Here is a 17,942-nt window from a genome sequence, read left to right as displayed (position 1 = left end):
TGAAAGCACGGAACTGCAAGCTTTGCAATGGAGATTGCCTGAAAGAACACTTTTGACTTCTTACTTAGAAGATGCTAAGATTGTCCTAGGAATTCAGACAATATGGTTCAGTTTAATCAACTGAAGAATTGTATTTGTGGATGTTCTCCTCCTACATCACCAGACATAAATGCAAGTCAAATGATACCTTTTACTTTCCACTAATGTTTTTAAGGTCAGCCATTTTTGTTACATTTAAGTTCCTGCAATTAACTGCTGCTTTCATTTTACCTGGGCCTTGCTTTGGATAGTGTTAGTGGTATCAGCATCATTGAAACCAGTGTGTGTACTGGTGATTAATAACTACTTTGTATTTAAAAGGTGAGTTCTATACCTTAACAATAATTATGGAAAATAATCTATGAAAATATTATTTCCAGAAACACATCTATTGTTATTGATTAAGATTGCTGACATTTATTGAAATCACAAGAATGTCAAGACTCTGCAAAAATACATTTTGATTTCCCTGGTGTGATAAAAACCATTGTTGGAATTCTTGTTTGTGACTAATACATGGAGTGCAGGGCTATCCTTTCCAATGCCCCTCCTCATCTTGGCTTACATACGAATTTAGATATGAATTTTAGCAGATGATTTTTGGAAATCAGCTTTGGCTCCAAAGAGTAATTCTGGTCTAAGGAGAATAATTTGAAGCTGATGAAGTCATTGTATTTTTCAAACAGTGCTGTTGTTAACATATGTGGTCTTTATGTCTATTTACTTGTAGCTCAAAGACTTTATTTAATGGTACATTGAATAGTCCATTAATGAAGTAAATGCATGCACACACATACACTCAGACCCCCACTCACACTTACATATAAACACCATGGAAATCATGTATCTTCTGGGGAAAAAACATTTTTTTTTTCCCTCCCACCTCTAAGCTAACTAAGGGCTAAATTGTATCTTATATCTTTAGGAGTGTTAAATGAGTTGCACAGTCACCTCCATCTTGGACCTTGCAATTTCCATAAACCTCTTCTCATCTGGGTGGAACAGAGAACATATTGATGGATTCGATATTCAATCCTAAAAAGACCCCAGGGGAACAAATGCACTCAGAATAGACACGTAGCTAATCAGTGTGCTTAGCTTTCCTTCTGTGATGGATCAGGGCCTTTTTGGTCACATGGGGTTTTTAGCCTTGGAAAGCAAGTTCCCTTACTGTCTTATTGGGGATGGACTCTAGCTGGATATTCATGACATTGAAATCCCAATGTAAGACTCATCTCACCCCTTCTGAATTTGGACATCCTTTTTGCTGACAGTGTTCATATTAAGGTTGGAAAGGATTTGCCATTGGCATTGTTTTAACTTCTGTTTTTTAATTACTTTTATTGCCACATAATTTTGAAATTTATAGGCAATACTTAAATGAGTTATAAATGGCTGGAATTATGAAGTAATAAAAATAAATGAAAACTGCTTCATATTATAATTATTTTTAATTTGTTCTTAGATTTAAAGAAAATAAGGATGTACCACAGGGGTCACAGCTTGGAAGGAGATGTATTTTCTGCCTTAGACTGCCATTTTCTCTCAAGTGAGAACTAGAATGGATCATTGGAAGCTCAACAGTCATGAGGTTATGTTTGATTAATATTGTGTTTGCTGAGTGGGCTTCCTATACGCGACATCTACACGCATGAACAATATTCTGTTGCGAGTGGGTGAGAACAGATGAAGGCCACTTGTAAAAAGTCTATATGTGAATTGGTTCCCAGAAGTTGAAATTACAGTTCTTGCTCTTGAGGAACTTGTGCTTTATCATGGAAAGCAGATATACCTGCCAAAAATAAAGGCTCAGAATAGTATTAGTGGCATTGTATTCATAAGTGCTGAAGTATTGGCAAGAATAAAGTACTTAAGGAATTCAGAAGAGATAGTTGTGGTCTGGGGTTATTCAGAGTACACTGTTGAGAAAGATAATGTTTGTTCAGCATCTGAAAGTATTTGTTAAGAGAAAGGAAAATAGGAGAATATGTCAGGTGGGGAATAAACTTGCAGAGATAAGAATGACTTTGGTGTATTGAAGAATAATATGGAGGTTCTCTGAACACAAGTGAGGATAAACATAGCACATAGCAGGTTAGTGCCAATAAAAATAATACTGGCAGGGCACCTGGGTGGCTCAGTGGGTGAAGCCTCTGCCTTCCACTCGGATCATGATCCTGGGGTCCTGGGATCGAGACCCATGTCAGGCTCTGCTCAGCAGGGAGCCCGCTTTCCTTTCTTTCTCTGCCTGCCTCTCTGCCTACTTGTGATCTCCGTCTGTCAAATAAATAAATAAATAAAAGTCTTTTAAAAAAAATAATACTGGCAACTAATATTTACTGAATGGTTTGTATGGCCCAAAGCATCGTGCTCTGTGCATTATATTGATTATCTCATGGAATCCATTTTTGAAGATTGGCAGCAATATATTGAAAGACTTCACATGTACATCTGATCCCTTAGCATTAGGACTAATGTAAATCTTTAAATATTCAGTGATTTTATTTTAAAGACATATTTATTTATTTATTTTTGAGAGAGAGAGAGAGACAAAGAGAGAGTGAGTGCAAGTTGGGGAAGAGAAAGAGGGAGAGAATCTCAAGCAGACTCCCCCCCAGAGAATGGAGTCTAACTTGGAGCTCGATCTCAGGATCTTGAGATTATGACCTGAGCTGAAATCAAGAGTTTGACTCCTAACTGACTGAGGTACCAAGGTGCCCGAATCAGTGATTTGATTTGGATGAGTTTATGTGAGATGGAAAGTGGGCATGGAAAGCAACTAAGAGATTACTCTGAAAATCTGTTATTGGTTTTTATTTTTTAAGATTTTATTTATTTATTTGACAGAGAGCAAGAGAGGGAACACAAGCAGGGGGAGTGGGAGAGAGAGAAGCAGGCCTTCTGCTGAGCAGGAAGCCTGATGCAGGGCTCCATCCCAGGATCCTGGGATCATGACCTGAGCCAAAGGCAGATGCTTAATGACTGAGCCACCCAAGCACCCCTGAAAATCTGGGTATTCATGAATTGTACCATTCTGCATGAAATAGTGGATTTATCTAGTGGTGTGCTGGTAAATATTTAACAGTTGACTCTAGGGGAGATGCCCTAATTTAATAATTTGCCACTTTCTGTGTTGCAAATACTTTCACAATGTCTGAATTCAAGCTAGTAATATGTCAACAGATTCACCAAATTCCTGAAAACACCTGGCTTTAGCGAGACAGTATGAGCTAGTTCCGGCATGTCACCCATTTAACCTCAGGCATAAAGAAGCTGAAGAATGAATAAGTTTCTGATGGGCTCACTCTGTGGAATAAAAGAACAGACTGTCTCAAAAGGGGCATCCAGTTTTACAGCTTGGAGAAATGAGAGCCTGTGTGTCACTGACATAGAGCAGCACAAATTCAGCTGTGCCTAGACTGAACATCAGTCTCAGAAATACTGGACTCTAGTCTCTCTCTCTCTCAGACCAGTATTTGCATGATTATCCTTGCTTGAAGGAGAAAGTTTTCTGCCTGGGGAAGTGGGACACTGCGGGGGGTGGGAGGCACACGATCTTGAGGCAATGATTGGATATGGTGGCACAGGATCCTTGGGCCAGTTCAAAGATTAAGTCTGAGCAATTAAAATAGAGAGGCTAGAGAGGCTGATTTGGGAGGACTCATTTTCATTTAAGAGACCCATGAAACAAGTTGTTTATTTCTTCTGGAGGAAGGGTATGGTATAGAGCAGGGAAGGAGCATCTCTCCTATCTATGTACATCACTGTGAAAGGTCAGAGACATAAGATACTCCCCCCCCCCCCCCGGAGATTCCTAGAAAGGCTTAGGGGAATTGGAGAAACTCAACCAATATGAAGTTCTATTTTTGCAAGTATAAAGTGAAAATTGAATATTGATAATCATTTAAATGTACCAAAAGGTTTCTGAAGCCTGGGAAATTTGGGCTAGGAGATTGGGGGGGGGGGTGCAATTAGGAAATTTAGGAAAGGAGAGAAGGTGAGAATAAGCCTAATCATGTTATGTGTGAGATGGCAACCAAGAAAATACGTCCTGTAGTGCAGCTGGATATAAAAGGCTGAAGCTCTAGTGAAAAGACCAGAAATAAGGAGGGGAAAATGGGAGTCATCAACCAAAGGATGATGCTTCTTGACTGGGATCCAAGTCAGGCAGTATGAATGAAAGAGATCAAATTGCTTCTGATGAAGCCCTCAAGAATATCCATTGTCACAGCATTCTGAGTGAAACCAATATATTTTACCAGTCCACAATCCTGAGTGTGTATAATAAATTCATTTTCCCAATGCATACCTTAGGGATGGCTCAATCTCATCTGATTGCTGGCTTACAGATCTCCATGGGCTGGTAAATTCCTCCTGACTCACCAGCATTCTTGATAAGCAGTATTTGGCAGTAAGCATGCCCAGCCTGCACTGAATAGTCCACGAGCTGTGATGGAATGCTTCTGTCTTAACTTCCTACTGTCTGAAGACTTTGCAATGTGTTGTGTTTCTATTGATGTTTCAGTAGCGGTGGCTTTGTTGTTTTTGAGCAGCTGGGATGATTGAATTCTCTTACTGCTTTTAAAGGGAGTCCCTTAGCAATTTTTTTTTTTTTTTTTGACCTTGTCCTGAGTAGATCTGAGAGCAAAGAAGTTACATCTTTCTTCTTTTCCTCTCCCTTTTTCAGCAATTAGAGGTCAGTTCAGAGATCTTCCTAAATGCTCCAATCAAAAACCCTACTGGAAACCTGCTTTCACCCTTGCTTCCAGTCAGCTAAACTTCCCAATGTTTGATTAGTACGTTTAGCTGAAAATTTGCACTTCCCTTTCAGTCTTTTGCTATTAAATATGGCATTACATACACACACACACACACACACACACACACACAAGTTCCAGCTGAAATGGCTAGACTTTCAAGTGTTACTATATAGACACCATGGAGAAAAGGAGTGGTACCATGCCCCCTGTCCACTCACTAAAGGAAGAGCTTAGAACACATTTCTTTTATTGATCTTATCTAAGTAACACATGGCCTTGGACCACTATATTTAAGTTTTAAAGTTTAAAACATTGATTGTAATAAATAAAATTTCCGTGTGCAAGGCCTGGCATGTAGAGTCATTGCTTTATTCACCATCACATTTCATTTGTTTACTTCCACATTTCATTTCTTCAAGATTTAAAATTTGCTGTTGCATTTTCATTAGACTTTATAGCTGTCCTTTAAAGGGAATGTGTTTTCTTTGTGGATACTGATATCTCTTCCCAAAGATTTTAACGTCTGCTGAATCTTTCGACTCCCTAGCAAACCATGACCGTGATCTCAACTTTTGCTTGATGGATTAGAAGTTCACTTCTTCCTTCTCTCACATTTAAGTTTAAATTCATGATTTTTTTCCATATTTTTTTCTCTAAATGATGTAGTTAACTCTATTATTTTTTTCACTCTATTATTTCTAAACCTAACACCCTATTTCTAACCTTCTTTAGATCTTCTTTGAATTCCTTATTCTCATAGATAACATCTCTTCCACTCAACTTGTTTCTTTATCCTGAAGTGTAAACATTCTCAGCTCTCTCCCATCTGTGGAAATATTCTTTCTTTTGATCCTGTCAACACTTTGCATGTTGATTCTTTTTCTCTTCTTTTAAGCCAGAGTCCTTATAAGAGTAGTCTATGTCCTTTGTTAACCCGGTCCAGCTTCTCTCTGGTTCAGTTGTTTACAGTCTTATCTGTTCCCATCACATCATGAAAAAAGAAAAATCTCTCTTGGAGATTATAATAAAAACCAGTCAATATCACCTTTAGTCCTCATTTCCTTGCTTTCTAGAACTGTAGGATTTTACAATATTGATAATCCTAATTCTCTTTAATATTCTCTCCCCACTGGATTCTGCAGATCATTTCTACCTTGGCTCTCTTCCTGCTTCTCTGATCCTGACTCGGACTTTGTTCTCCAGTCTCATACATATTTTCAGTGGGATTAGTTCTTTGGCTTTTCTCTTCTCTCTCTTTCATTTAGTTAAACAATGCTCCATTTAGTTAAATGAATGCTTATTGAGCACTTAATATCTGTAACTCATTTGAGTTGCTATAGGTCTGCCTCAGAGTGCCTCTGGGGTCCTGTTGGAGAACAATGGAAAAAGCCATTTTGTTCGAAGAGATCTTTTGAGACCTCTAGAACCTTTCATTATGTCTAAAATTTCCATCATGCTTTACTGCTTTTGGCAGAGGAATTTATGATCCCTGTTGAAATGCAAAAAATCTTTTCCAGCAGGCTTTATATACTGTTAGCTATACCTTAAGTCATACCAGAAAAAAATAATCAAATTTTCTAACAGGACACAGATCCAGAGGTGTGAAATATAGGACAGATAGATTTTAATGAGGTAAGGGAGGAGGTGGGTGAGGGAATATTGAGTAATAGGAGGTACTTCCTTGAAAGGGAAACAAAAACAAAAATGATTTGTCCCTGTGGGTTCCCTAAGCAAAATGTTGCCAAGGGCTGGCCTTGGAAATGCCTAAATTTTTAAAAAAGACACAAAGTAAATATTGTAAATAAATTTCCATGACTGAATAAGCTCAGCATTTTGAAAATGAGAGTTCTTTTCAGAGTATGTATTCACTCTGCTGGTTTCTTTTTTTCCTTTATTTTCAGAATACTGTCATGGTTCTCAGTAAATTAATCTGAATCACAAGAGATCATCTCCCTAGAGGTGTTTAGTCTAATTAAGAACAATAATAAAAATCTCCATTAAAGCTTTTACTCTGGGAAAGCCATTAGGAAATGACTAGAGTGACAGCAGTTTTTCTTCCAAGTTCAAGTGTTTCCTTTTACTCTAGTGCAATGACTATAAATGGATATTCTTTGATACCAGGTAGTCCTACTGAATGTCTCTGGAGTGGACCATAAACTACTTTGTAATGGTAGATAATTCACTATCATAATACAGAAGCTGATTTTTGCTTATTAGTGAAAAATGGTATAAATTTAGCTTCCTGGCATTCCTAGTAAAATATTACTTTTTTCACAACATGGCCTGGGATTTCATGGTCTTGGAAGATATATATATATTTTAAATTATGAATCTTAAAAGAATTAAAGGGTGATGGTAATAGAAACTCTGTATTTTATAGTATAAATTAGAAGCTACAAGTTTCTGTGTTTTTTTCATTTTAAACTCACTATCTGTTCATACTGTTGTTTGTTTGTTTGTTTGTTTTAAATCCTAGATTCACCCAGTGAGGTTTTACTAAGTTAGAAATTCTTTATTATGTGGGGTTCTTACTCTGATATAAGTGTGGGGATTTTGAGACTACCTATCCTAGTATCTGCCTCCTTAACTATGCACGTATAAAATTTAGTAGGACTCAGTCGATCTGTATCAAAGTGACAACCGTCTTATCTTCCGCTTTCTATATTTAATGAGAATAATGCATTTGGAGAAGATCAAGAAGTAAAGAGTCTTCCTGAATAATCACAGGGACATCGATTATTTAAGGACTATTTATATAAGTATTCTTGAAGAACAGATATTTTTGCAATGTCAGCAAAACCAATAAGGATTAGCTTGCCTCTTATGCTCTTTATGGCATGGATTGTTCTCTGATGACCACAGCTCTCATTTGTAGACCCCTTACATCATGGCACCTTCACCCTGCCAACTAGTCAGGTGTCCCGAATTTCCAAGTGCAAACTGGGTGGTTTTCTTGCTCCTCATTTTCTCTCTTTCTAGCTCAGATTTGCTGTTTTTATGCCTAAGTCCTTCTCTCTTTGGGAGGTGGGTATGAATATGTGGTGCTAATATGGCCACAGAGAGGAGAACATCACAATTCCCATTCGACATTGATGGCATTAGCTTCAACTACTGGAAGGGATTTCACGTACCATCGTGGGTTAGTAGGAGGGATGTTGTTGGGTTGGGGTCTTTCTTAATCACTTTTGATTTCAAATTTCTAGATCTTTAAAGACACTTAAGGTAATTGATTTGAAGATATGAAATAAATGTTTCTTTTGTCGTTTTTATAAAAGATGTAACGCACTTGGAGGATAGAAAAAGCTAAGAGTTTTTATATTTTAAACTTGATTGAATTGTAATTGGCATTCAAGAAAGGACACATGTTTAAAGTATACAATTTGGTTGGTTCCATCATGTCGATACACACCTGTGAAACCGTCTCCATCATCAAGATAGGGGACCTATCCCTTACCCTCAAACATTTTTCCATGCTCCATTGTAAGTAACTCTCTCATACTTCCCTGACACTCACCAATTTGAAAAGCTAAGACTTCTTTTATTTATATATTGGAGAGAGAGAGTGCACCCACCCGCTCACACACAAGAACAAGGGGAGGGGAAGAAGGAGAGGGAGAAGCGGACTTCCTGCTGAACAGAAGGTCTGTTGAGGGGCTCAATCCCAGGACCCTGAGATTATGACCTGAGGTGAAAGCAGACAGTTAACCAGCTGAGCCACCCAGGTTCCCAAAAAGCTAAGACTTCTTAACACCAGACGTCTTTGTGGTCAACACACTTAAATTCATGAGCCTCCCAACCACGAGTGCAGCATTTAGAGTTTGGTTACTTGTGCCTTGACAAAGTGGGTAAATCTAGGTCCACGACACAACAGGAAGGCTATTCCAGAGCAGAACTGTTAATATTCACATGTCTATTATGGTGGTGACTTCAACAATTCAGTAGTTAAAAATATGAGAAGAAACAAGTATTGTACACAAACAAAGATCTGAAGCAACAGCTTCCAAACCTTCTGGAATCCTGAAGCTTACATCCTGGCTTCAGCTGTTGTTTGCTACTCTAACTGCCCCTTAGAGTCACTGAGGGACCTTTAAAAATGTTAATACTTGGGTTCCATCCCAGATTAGTTAAATCAGAATCTCTGGTAAGGGCTGAGAGTCAGGATTCATTCTTAGTTAAAACTTCCTGATGGTTTACTCATAGTTAAATGTCCCTTTTGTGGAACCATTTTTGGGTTTAATTTTCTTAAGGATTTCACCCAGAACTGGTCGTTCTGTATTACTCTTCTTTTCTCAGGGGGTTGTTTTGCTCTGGTCAAGAAGTACTTCTTCAAGGAAAAGTAAATGGTCAATGATTTTGATTTATCTTCTGCCTTATAACAATTGACATACTGTAATAAAAATCTACATTTTGTGATTAATTTTAACTTTCATTTACCATTTTTTAAAATTTCAGTATGCATGAGACCACAGGAAAAATCTATGATGTTATATATATTGACCTACTTGCCCATTCCTTTTTGGCCCTGCTCTCTCTTTTCATTTCAGTGTCTGTTGCTTCTCAAAGTGACTCATGGGTTCCCCATTCTGCACTATCACTGAGTCTTCCTTCTACTCTCAGTCTTACACTCCAGGGAAATACCCCAATCCTCTTGCTTATTTTTAATGTCTACTAGTTGCTGGATATCTTTTGTAATACAGGTATTTATGTCAATGTTGCCAATATTTGAATGTGGTACCTCCGGTAAGCTTCTGTCCTGTTAACTGTAACCTTTAACTAATGATGCCATGACCCAAAGGACTAACAATAGTGGGAAGTTTCTGTTTCTGTTTCAAGTTGATGGGGGTAACATTTGAGGACAGGTAAGCCAGTCTATGGTCTCCATGTGACACCATGGACCAGTGTTCTCTTGTACTTCTGCAAAGGAGCGTCTCGTTTGGTAATATCACCTTTTCAGCTTGTTAAGTGACAAGAAAAAGGAAGAGAAAAGGGAAGCATCTGAGTGATGAAACATTGATACTTCACTATGAATTAATGGTACAATGTTATTTTTCAAAGTACTTCTATGACTGTGATGCAACCGGAAAACATCACTGCTCAATGACCCTTGAAAGCAGACTTCCATGTGTGAAACTACTGAGTGTTTAACAGATTGGGCTCTCAATTGAAGGTGTAGGAATTGATTTTTCTCAAAATAATATCAGTTTTTTGGGCTTTTTCCTTCCATTCCTACTTACATTCAGATATTTGTTAAATGTAGGAGTTTGTAGAGAAAAAGACCTCCCACTACGATGTGTCATTAATGATGGATTGTATCAGAAGGACTTTTCGTTGTTGTTGCTCATAGTACATATTCATTTCTAGAAGTAAAATTGCATTTAAAATTATTCAGTGAAAGGTAACTACAATATTACTGTGTTTATGAATCACAAGTTAGTCTTTTATACTTGCTTTGTTTCTTATAAGTGAATTTTATTAGTAGATATAAAAATAGCTAAGAGGTAAAACTCTTTTTGTTTATATGTAACTTGGGAAATGTTTTTACTGCTGACCATAAACTGAAAAACTATGGTGACCATGATTAAGTTAGTCCAACATGGAAACATTTCATGGGCACCAGCTGTATACATAGCACTCGCCAGAGTTGTGAGGATATAAATACATGATATACATTGGTATGATCAGGGCATTTAAAATATTTTAGGGAACAATGTAGGCACAACTATGACTGAGGCAAACACTGGTGATAGTACTAGATCTAATATCATTTTGTATATTTAGCATCAGTATAAGTTGTAGTAATTGAAGTGTTTGAGGAAGCTTTCAAATGCCTATTTTGTCAAAGGAAATGAAAGATTGAGAACAGAATAAAGATGATTTAAAAGTTTAGATGCCTAAGTGAACTGCTAACTACCTAATTCACCTAGGTGAATTGATGAGCAGTGCCTTGATTTTTAAGTTTCCTGACAGCCAAAGGCCTCACATTTTATTTTCTGACAAAAGAAAAGACACAATTTATCTGCAGAGGCAAATATATTTTTGTGACACTGCACTCAACAGGAATATATATCTCAAAGGTCTCAGTACAGTGAATATCATATTGGCTAATAAAATCAACTACAGTTTTACAAACAACAGGAACTGTAGGTCCACAGAAATGATTCTAGGTTATGGCTATCTGTGTGACTAAGGGCATTGCTTGAATTAAGGGAAAGGTTTATATGAGGACTTGAAATAACACTGCACAGAGGCATATTTTTTAACTTTTAATTTTTAATTTTATCTTATAAAATATTACCCCTTTCTGTGTGTATTGCTGAAGGTCACTCTCAAAACACCTAGAAACGATTTTCATAAGCTGTTTCTTCACTCAGCAATTTGGATAAAATCTAGTATCTTCTCAATATCATGGAAAAGACCTTCTATTCCTTCCCTCTACTCCCATTTTTTAAAAAATTTTATTTATTTAAAGTAATCTCTACACCCAATGTGAGGCTTGAACTTATGACCCTGAGATCAAGAGTCTCATGCTCTTCTGACTGAGCCAGCCAGGCACCCCTCTCCCAGTTTTTCTTAATGGCTAATTTTTATTTCTGCTCCATAACTAGAATAATCAACTCGGTTTTAAAAATCAACATATAGGGGCGCCTGGGTAGCTCAGTGGGTTAAGCCTTTGCCTTTGGCTCAGGTCATGGTCTCAGGGTCATGGGATCGAGCCCCGCATCCAGCTCTCTGCTCAGCAGGGAGCCTGCTTCCCCCTCTCTCTCTGCCTGGCTCTCTACCTACTTGTGATCTCTGTCAAATAAATAAATATACTCTTTAAAAAAAAATCAACATATATTGGAGTGTCTCTTGAACCTCAGCATTATGAAGTGAGAAATTCGGAGTTTCTGCTCTTGAGTCCAACTCTTCCCTCAACCCTGTTTCTCCTGATATATCATTACTTGTACATTGCCAACAAAATATTTTCCCATGTCACTAACTCAGTGTTGCTGGAAGATGTGTCATGATGAAATTGAGGTGTCATGATAAAATTCATTCTCTTTCCTCACCTTCTCCCAATTGCCAGAATTACGCTGCATTTTACTTTGGTTCCTAGTCGAACTATGAATTTAATGTATAATTTGTTTGTTTTCTTTTGAATTTCTAGTTGTCTTCCTTTTTTCCTTTGTTGAAGAGAGTACATACCTTCCCTTTACCGTTAATTTAGTTTCTTAATCATACAGTTTAGGTGATCACAATCATAGCCACTTTTTATTTGAAGACCCCATCTTCTGTGATCCCTCTGATTTCCTGTTCTGACAACAACAACAACAACAAAAAATTGCTTTTTAGAACAGTTGCTCCACAGTTACGCTGGGATTTCTTTTTCATGTATTCTGTGCCCTCATTTTGATTCCCAATATTTGGATCCCCCTTTCATGGCACTGTGTATGAATGGTTGGTTGGCATTTTCCTTCCCCTTCTTTTGTGGAAATCTGCCTGGCCAACGATGTTATGTCTCTTGCTTATCTACAAGGTCTTCATTTGCTTGTTTGAGCTATGTATGAAAATCCAGGTTTTAAACAATTTTGGCTCAAAATATTCAAAGCCTTAGTTAACTGCCTCAATTGTCATCTGGTGTTCAGTGAACTCTGCCAGTTAAGACTGACTTCTGCAGTGCTGACTTTTGCTTTAGATGTTCCTTACACTATACATACCCATTTTAGTTACTGATGAGAGGGAACAAACATATCCATAAAACTTTAAGAATCAGATTTGTATTCTCTCTTAAAGGGAAGGTCAATCGATATTTAACTTTTCTTTTTTCTTTTCTTTTTTTTTTTTTTCGCCCAGACTAGAACTTAAGTTATAATCAGGCAATTTCCAGAAGCCTGTCTTGAGATCTCATAGTTGTGTGTTACATAATATGGAAGATTACCAATGTGTTTAGGTAATACAGTTCTACACCCAAAGCTGCCAAGAAACTCAAAGCATTTCCTTATTTTAAACATGAGACTTTATCACAGGATATTTCCTGTGGGATCACTTTGAGTTGGCTAATGTTAGCTAATTCTGAAGCTGATTCTGATAATGAACCTTGTTCAGGGTTGAGAAGCACTCCATAAGAATAAAATTACCCTAATCAAAAAGTTCAAGCCTGAACTATTAAGCAAACACCAAAGAAGTCAATTAATGTCTTGTTTTGCCCTTAAAATGATCTATTCTGTTTTTTTAATACCATTTCCTTGTGATTTTGTTTCACTCTTTGAGAACTTCTCTAGCTAAGACTGTTTCTTTAATTTCTTTTTATTTAAATTCTAGTAAGTTAACTTATAGTATAGTATTAGTTTCAGATATACAATACAGTGGTTCACCACTTCCATACATGACTCCGTGTTCTTCAGGTCAAGTGTACTCTTTTTTTAAAAAGATTTTATTTATTTATTTGATAGAGATTGCAACTAGTCAGAGAGGCAGGCAGGGAGAGAGAGGAGGAAGCAGGCTCCCTGCTGAGCAGAGAGCCAATGTGGGGCTCATTCCCAGGGCCCTGGGATCATGACCTGAGCCGAAGGCAGAGGCTTTAACCCACTGAGCCACCCAGGTGTCCCTCAAGAGTACTCCTTAATCCCCACCACCTGTTTCGTCCATCCCCACCCACCTCCCCTCTGGTAACCATCAGTTTGTTCTCTATGGTTAAGAGTCTTTCGCTTGACTATTTCTTGATGCTCACTCTTTCTCAGCTTGGTCTTTTCAGTGGTGAATTCCTACTATAGAAATATTACTGCAGAAGCCGTATGTAAGCTTAGCACTGATTACTCCCAACTCGTCATAGAAGTGAAAGGGAGTAAGAAGCATTTTTAATGTCTTCTAAACCTTTAGAGGAGAATGTTTAGTATCATAAACGTCATAGGATTTGGGATTCTGTAGCCCCTTTATGGAAGAAACTGAATCACAGAGAAGTTTGAAATGTTTGAGCCAAAGTTACAGGACTACTTAGGTGGAACTACTGGATGTAGTTTTGCAGGTATGCACCGAAAATTCTAGGACATGTCTCTCTCATCTGTAGGCTACCAGAATAGCACACACGGCCTTGTCCAGCACTGTATCGATTTTCTCAGCAGTCATGGGTCAATGGCAGAAGCTAGGTGTCACCACCTTTATCCCAGTGCTCCCATTTCGTCATGACAGTGATATACAATGAAATACATGTGTGTGTACTTGAATGTGGGTTTATGATTGTTTGAGCTTCCAAAGCCCAAAATATTCTAAAAAATGTTAAAAATTATGAACAACTTTTGTGATATTTTAAAGATATAAAGAGTTAAAAAATAGGAATTAGCTCTCTCAACATATTGATGTACCAAAAGATTCCAGAATGAACTGAAGGGCTTTTTGGGATATAAAATCAGCTTACCATTTGAGCAAATTGAAGTTAATGCTGGGATGACAAAAAAAATTTTGTAAGCATTTTATTATAATTTTATTATAGTTTCTTTTCCCTCATTAAAATCCAAAAGCAGCGAAGATGTGAAGGAAACCTGTCAGACCAAAGTGACTGTCACCTAGTACATGCCAATTTGACAATATTGGATTTTAAAGAGCATATCGATATCAAATATTTATTCTACCTCTTGGGTCAAGACAAGGATAGGAAGTGGTTCAGATAAAACAAATATTCTATGTATAATTCTTTTCAAATAAAACATATATTGAATAATGCTTTCTTTTGTTGACACATCCCCTATGGTGATGGCACAGAATATTCTCTTTTCTTTGTTCAGGCATAGGACTTGATACCAACAGTGGTGAACAGAAGCTGTCAGTTTTAGGCTATTGTCAAAAACTCTGGTATGTACTGAAAGCCAGATCAGGAGAAGTTAGCAGGCAAGAGTTGTTTTCTGACCTTAAGTTTCTTTTTCAGGTAAACTGGTTTGACTCCTCTATCCTTTTTAGCTTCTCACTTTTTTCTCTTTTTCAACTTCTCTCCTAATGCAAAAGGAAGAGAAAAATAAAACTTTTTTTCATATCTGTGAATGTTCTTTTCTCCATTTTCCATCCTTGTGAATTTCACAAAGCTTCCTCCGATTAGGTGGAAAAGAAGTGTGAAGTTTTTTCTTCAAACACCTTGATGCTAGAAAAACTAAAAATATACTCAACAAAATATATGTGTTTGAAATTCACTTGAATATATACTCTTGGTAACAAAGGTATCTCTCTTCCATTTTTCATATCACAACCATATGCCAGGGCATATTAAATTGCAATGGCTTGGAGTTCATTCTTGTAGAGGAATAAGAATTTGTATACTTCATGCAATGAATCTAGGCTAAGATCGGAGCCTTCGAGTAACAGTTGGCTATTCATATAAAGAAGCTGGCAGTTTGATTTTTATAAAGTTTAAGAAGTAAGAGCTCTGTCTGCTCTGTTTTAAAGTAGCATTTTAACATTTAGCAACAAATTTATTTGGATCTTCTTTTGGTTTATTCTTGACAAATGAATGCATTTCCCATCCTATCAGAAAGTCACACATATGGAAAAGTTTTTCATTTGGTTTTGTTTTTCCTAGAAAGAGGTAGTTTTGGTTTGCTCAAAACTATCGTCTATTTTTCATTTCATCCACAGGTGAAATGAATGATTTGTACATTCTCAAGGAAACTTGACTGATGTTGGAAGTACAAACAGTGAATAATTTTATTTTTAAATTTGACTTTGCTTTCCACAAAGTTAATAGGCTAACATGGTGATAGAAAATGAACATATCTTTATATGTTTATAATTGAAGCTCATAGTTAAGATCTTTTTGGTGAGGGGATTCTAAGCAGAATATCTTGAAAAGAAGAGAAATATTAAAGAACTCATGAACTTTCGGGGCAATATAATTTTCATTCTGAAACTTACAGGCACAGACAGAAGAACTTCTGTCTTCTAGCCTAGGGCTATGGAACGTCCTCTCTTTTCAATTGAGGACAACCACTGAATTAGCCTCCTTTTATGTTCTGTAGGTTTAAAGCTCTTTTATTTCAAAAGGCCTTTGGCACGGTACACTGATTTTATGTTTGATTTTTATTACTGATTTTAATTGCTTGTGCAGTTGTGTATATTTTTGGTACTCTAACCATATTGCTCCTTGTAAAATACCGGAAGTATTTTTGAAGAGGCAGAATATTTTATGAATTGTGTTTTCTTGTGTAATTAAATAATACATAATCTTTATGTTACTGGCTCCAACACCCTAAAAATTTTAGAGTAAATGCAAGGTGTTCCTCATTGATTTCAGGAAAAAAGTATTTAAATAACAATTTTTCCCTTAAATATTCCCTTCCATCCATTTGGTGTGAATGAAATGAAATAGAATCATATTTTAGAAACTGCATTTATTATTTCTAGTTGCCTTTTGGGGACATCTTGATTTTTCACTTTAAAATGGTTTAACTCCGTTCTTTATGACAAGTCAGACATTACAACTACCTTTTGTATGTAGCATATAAATGGAAACTTAAAATTCCCTGTTGAAGTATAAAATTCAGCAAAGAACTTTTAAGTGCATCCAATCAAAGGAGAATATATAGCAACTACTCATTTGCAGGGGATGTTAGAAACTCGGTTTGTGGTTGTTATAAATCTTGCTAAAGTGGATTTTACACAGACATCTTTTTCAAAAATGAAAATAGATCTACTGTCTTAAATATCTTGATGGAGATCACGTTTAGATGCAATAATGGCCAAACATGATGTAATCATGAGTTTTGTATCAGATTGATTATACTTCATTAAGATTACCTTATAAATATTGTGGACAGGTATTCCCACTGCTCCTAATCTAGGTGAACCATCTGTGGTGAATCAAACTGCCTGACTCTCTCAGTCCTCTCAGTTCACTTGTATTTTATTAGAGAGTTTATATAACATCTCAACTGTATTCAGTTTTGACATGTGAATGGCCTCCTGTGCTCACAAGCTCAGTGCTGCTTAATTTTCATAGTAATACAAAATTAGTTTCTGTTGCTGTGTGGGCAAAATGTTTCTTTTTCTTTGGGATGAAGACTAAGGGCGTAGAGGGAGAGAGGACGAAGAAGCAAAGCCGACTTGCTTGAATCAGTCTGGGGTTTAGGGAGGATTTTCTATGATGGAGTCCCAGAGCCCTGTCTTCAACTAGATATTATTGGTAATTTTGCTTTTATGTTTAATACTGGGTTGAGGTAGGATAACAGATCATTTTATCTAAAGTGATATCCATGCATTCTGTCCATATTACTGGGAAAGATGTTTAAAAATTACATAGATTATTTACATAAATGAATTCCATTACATAAAGGTAAAAGTGCACAAAATTAAGATTATTTATGACTCAATAAAAACTATACGGGGCAGCTGATCCTTGTCCTTAGAGCCCTAGGTATTACAATTAAGAATTAATTTTTCTATATTACCATTAGGAACAAATTGTAAACCTTTTCCAAATTTGCAGAGTTCATTTATGCAACATTACTCCATGTATTCACTTAATAGCAAAATGTAACTGGGTGAATTTGCATATTTTTCATTAGCTAAAGTTTTTGTGTTTCTCCAAGGATATCTTAATAAAAGGTATGTTCTATCCACTCTGCCATTTTCAAAAATGTTGAATTAGTGGATTTTGAGAAACCTTTCTACTATCTACTGATTTGTGTGATTATTTGGAATCATCACACTTATAACTCTAAACAGATCTTTAAATTTAAAATTTAAATTGTTCAGAGATAATCTCCTAGAAAACATTTTTAAGGCTTCTGCAATATTCAGTTCCTTACATGATATATTCTGCAATGACATGGCTGGCGCTAGAAACTATAATGCTAAGTGAATTAAGTCAGTCAGAGAAAGACAAGTACCATATGATTTCACTCATAGATGGAATTTAAGAAACCAAACAAATGAGTAAAGAGATTTAAAAAAAAAAAAAAAAAAAGAGGCAAAGCAAGAAACAAGACTTTCAACTTTAGAGAACAAATTGATGGTTACTAAAGGGGATGTGGGGGAGGGGTGCGGGAGGAGTTCAAATCCTGCCTCTGCACTTAACTTCTCTAAAACTACTGATTCTAAATTTGCTAAATGGGAACAAGAATTCTTCCCTCTTAGGAGTGTTGTGAATTTAAATGAGATAACTGGGCGCCTGGATGTCTC

This window comes from Mustela nigripes, chromosome 4, assembly GCF_022355385.1.
Source record: "Mustela nigripes isolate SB6536 chromosome 4, MUSNIG.SB6536, whole genome shotgun sequence".
Taxonomy (NCBI): domain Eukaryota; kingdom Metazoa; phylum Chordata; class Mammalia; order Carnivora; family Mustelidae; genus Mustela; species Mustela nigripes.
This window is presented reverse-complemented; position numbering follows the sequence as displayed.